This window comes from Arvicola amphibius, chromosome 6 (assembly GCF_903992535.2).
Source record: "Arvicola amphibius chromosome 6, mArvAmp1.2, whole genome shotgun sequence".
NCBI classification, from domain to species: Eukaryota; Metazoa; Chordata; class Mammalia; order Rodentia; family Cricetidae; genus Arvicola; species Arvicola amphibius.
In genome coordinates this window covers 108757806-108762112 of record NC_052052.2, presented here as the reverse complement: position 1 = coordinate 108762112, position 4307 = coordinate 108757806, and the positions used below count along the sequence as shown (strand labels likewise).

At 44.6% G+C, this 4307-nt stretch overlaps 1 pseudogene; it reads left to right on the top strand.

The window, feature by feature from the left end:
- Positions 1-1203: 1203 nt before the first annotated feature.
- LOC119816244 lies at positions 1204-3154 on the top strand (annotated as a pseudogene).
- Positions 3155-4307: the final 1153 nt, after the last annotated feature.

The window sequence follows — 4307 nt, the reverse complement described above, 5'->3', positions numbered from 1 at the left end:
GAGGAGAAAAGGAGAACATGGTAGATTTTCTGCTACAGAGCTGGAAATGAGATTGGGAGACTGGATCTGCAGTAGCTGCAGGAAAGCTGTGGTTCTGCAGTCAGCCTAATTATTACCCTGCCAGGAATGGTCCTTGTCTTAGCAGGAAGTGCCTGCTGGAATTGGGGACTAGAAGGAAGCAAGGAGTAGGCTGAGGGACATTAGAAGAGGAAGATCTTTGGAATCCACAGGAGATGGGAACAGTGGGCCAGGGAAGGTTACCACAGGTGTTCTTTCTGCTGAAACGCTGAGCATGATACTAGGGGATTGCTTCTGTGGAAGAGAGGGAGAAGAGGACATCTGCAGGCAGCCTACCTGGTTTTCTGGCTGACACTGGCTGTGGGTTATTAGGGGGTGACTGCTGCAGTTGGGGGGTTGGATGAAATGACAAGTCGGGGGAGGAAGGTCAGGAGGGAATGGTCTGTGGGATCCACAGATGTGGGCAGGCAAGGGTGGAGAAGGAAGACTGCTCTGTTACAGATCTAGGAATGAGATTGTTGGGGCTGGCAGTGGAAAAGTTTTATGGACGGGAGGAGAGAGTAGTGAACATCTTCATTTAGCTTGTTACCCTGGCCTGCTAGGCAGCTGTGTTCCCAGGGAATGCCTGCTGGTGTTGGAGGCTGGGGTCAGGGGATGAGTTGGGGAAAGGAAGACTGGAGAAGAAAATCTTTGCGATCTGTTGGGGATAGGATCAGAGAGGAAATGGAGACAGCACAGGTGTTCTGCTACAGAGCAGGATATGAGACGGGGAGGGATTGGATCTGGAGGAGCAGAAGGAGAAGTGTGGACCTACTGTCAGCCAACCTGCCCTGCTCTGTCACTCTTTGGTAGTTTCCCACTTGAATACAAAATATTCAGATAGTATCCATCTCATAATCTCTTCTCCAACTCCTCTGAGAACCCCACACCCTATTATTTTATGAACGCTATGTCTTTTTCCATCTATCATGTGGGTTTCTGGGCTCAAACTCAGATCATCAGAGTGGATGGCAAGTTTCTTTCCCTGCTGAGCCATCTACTGGCTGGTTCTCTAGCTCTAATAAACTGGCAAGGTGAACAGTCTTCAGTATTCCTGTTACAACTGCCATCTGAAAAGCAAATACCTCCTTATCTGCTGTTGAGTAAGCCCAGCAGTTGGACCTTGGGATGGAGTTCAGTTGGTAGAATGCTTACCCAGCATGCGTGAAGCCCTGAATTCAGTCTCCAGAACCATATAAACCTGGCGTGGTGGTGCTGGCCATCTGCACTCCCAGCACTTGGGTGGTGAATGCAGGATGATCGGGAGCTCATGGTTATTCTCGGCTACAGAGGGATTTTGAGGACAGCTTGGAGTGTATGTGAGTCTCTCTGAAGACCAACCAACAAACCCATCCTCATAAAACCCCACAAGACAAACACTGAGTAGTTATCTTCCCATGTAAGGGCCCTGGCTTATGTGAAAGGTGTTGCCGTTGAGCTGAGTCACAGCAGGTTCCTCTCTTCTGTGTTAGATGACAGGTCCTGGAGGGCAGTCAGCACACAGCACTTTACAGTTTTAGAGAGCCCCAGAGAGAAACAAGATCAATGAAGCTCTGCTTCGCCCACAGCCTTCCCTGTCAACCTGAGAAGCAACAAGGCAGTTAGAGGTGGAAGATGTTCTGGTTATCTCCACAGTCACTGACTGGGCGACCTTGGACAAAACACCTGACTTTGGGTGCTTTGGCCTTCCTGTCTGTGAACCAGGCTGGTGGGAGTAAGGGTTCTCTAAATTTTGAAACCATCAAAATTTTGTACTGCTGTAATATTGAATCAAACCACAGGAAGGGAGTATTTACTCAGATACACTGAGAGGCAGTAAAAAATACAAGTACTTCAACTCCTTAGTCAGCACCATTTTGTGTTGAAATCAAAAGTTCAATCCGTGGAAACCATGTAAGGTGGTAGGAAAGGACAGATGCCATAGAATTGTCTTTTGATTTCCACATTGTATACACACACACACACACACACACACACACACTCAATTAGAAGTCAAAATTTAAATAAGACGAGCCATTTCAATTAAATGTTTTCCTTTATAAGAGTTGTGGTCATGATGTCTTTTCACGGCAACAGAAATCCTAACTAAGATAGAAGTTGGTTTCAGGGACCAGAGTACTATTGTGATAGGTTGGACCATGTATTTGTTTGGAGGAATTTGAATTTTGATCCTTTGTGTTATGAAAGCAGTAGAATATTTTAAGCACTGCTTAGTGGACCATACCCATAGGTACATGAAAGCGAGGTGTGATAAGGGTTATTTAACTCTTGGGGGCTCAGTCAAGCAGTTTCAGAGGAGAAGAACTTTAGCATGTTGCCTAGAGATCTTCGTGTGACATTTTGGTGAGAAAGTGGCTGGCTGCCTTTTGTTCTTGTCCAAAGAGTTTGCTTGAGACTAAAGTGAAGTGTTTTGCATTAATTCCCTTGGCAGAAGAAATCTCAAAACAGCCTTGAATAGGTTCTATAGTATGGTTGTTAGTGGTAACTCTAATGATGATTTATTAGCAGAGGTCGCTGAGCAGAGTAATTTACAACAAAACAAAGAGCATGTGGAACTGAAATGGAGGATGTCCTGTTCTAGGAGATAAGAAATGGAATAAAGGGCCCTCTTTCCTTTCTGCCACCGCCATGCCATCCAGACTGAGGAAAACCCGGAAACTCCGGGGCCACGTGAGCCAAGGCCATGGCCGCATCGGTAAACGTCGCAAGCATCCAGGAGGACGCAGGAACGCTGGAGGCATGCATCATCACAGGATCAACTGCGACAAATATCATCCAGGTTATTTCGGGAAAGTTGGTATGAAGCATTACCACTTAAAGAGAAACCAGAGCTTCTGCCTGACTGTCAACCTGGATAAACTGTGGACGCTGGTCAGTAAGCAGACACGGGTTAAGACGAGTTGCTCCCATCACTGATGTCGTGCGATCGAGCGACTCCAAAGTTCTGGGGAAGGGAAAGCTCCCTAAGCAGCCTGTCATCGTGAAAGCCAAATTTTTCAGCAGAAGAGCTGAAGAGAAGATAAAGGGTGTTGGAGGAGCCTGTGTTCTGGTGGCTTGAAGCCACTCAGGGAGGCCAATTAAAAGCTAACATTTTCAAAAAAAAGAAAGAAAGAAGGGAGGGAGGGAGGGAGGGAGGGAGGGAGGGAGGGAGGGAGGGAGGGAAGGAAGAAAGAGAAAGAAAGAAAGAAAGAGAGAGAGAGAGAGAGAGAAGGAAGGAAGGAAGGAAGGAAGGAAGGAAGGAAGGAAGGAAGAAATGGAATAAATGGAGAGGTGATTTCAATCAGTTTCCCATTGCTGAAAGATTTAGGACTCTCAGCTCCTACTCTAGCACCATGTCTGCCTCATTGATGCCACGATATTGGACTGAGTTTATTATTTTCCTTTATAAGAGTTGCCATGGTCATGGAAACCCTAAGTAAGGATACCCCCATCCCTAACCCAAAAGCTATCTTCAATTGATAGCTACTTGAAAATGAAAAACTAGTTTTCTCCAAGGGAGTCTCATTAAGGGGAACAAATCACTCATAATAGTAGGCAGCAGATAGCCAACAATCACAACAAAACTCAGTGGCATCTTTGGAGGTTCTTTGACTCAGGATGCCGAGTCAAGGAATGTTTTTCCCCAAATTCCAAGCCCTTTGCATTTGTATTATGGCTTCCACTCTTGGGTTTTTATAGGATTGTTGTATGTGTGAATGTGTGTGTCTCTTCAACTATGTGTTTCTTGTGTTTTTTCTTTGGCTCTTTTTCTTGTTTGGTTGTTTTGTCATGATTCACTTTGGTTGTCTTTATTATATTTTGTTATTATTCCATAGATTACTGTGGTTTTTTTAATGAGAGACAGGAAGTGTCGATGCAGTTGTGATAGGAAATGGGGATGGCCTGGAAGGAGTAGGAGGAGTGGAAACTAATCAAAATATATCGTGTGAAAAATATCAACTTTCAGTAAAAGAAAAAAGAGAATAACATATTGGGAAATAGTAAATATTCATTATGACCCCAATCTAGAGTGTAATAAAGAAAGAGTTATCGCCAAAATAGATCACAGTGAGCTGCAAAGTGATTTCTCGGCAGTTTGCATTAGAGTGAAAAAGGTGATATAGTTTTCTCCCAAGGCATTAAGTACATAGAAGAACTAAATAGGAACTGGCTTGTTTGGAAGGATAGCTTTAATTTTCTAAGGTAGTGCAGAGGTAAGATCAAGCATACATGTGGAAGCATTTTCTTCAAATGATGAGAGGACAGGGGAA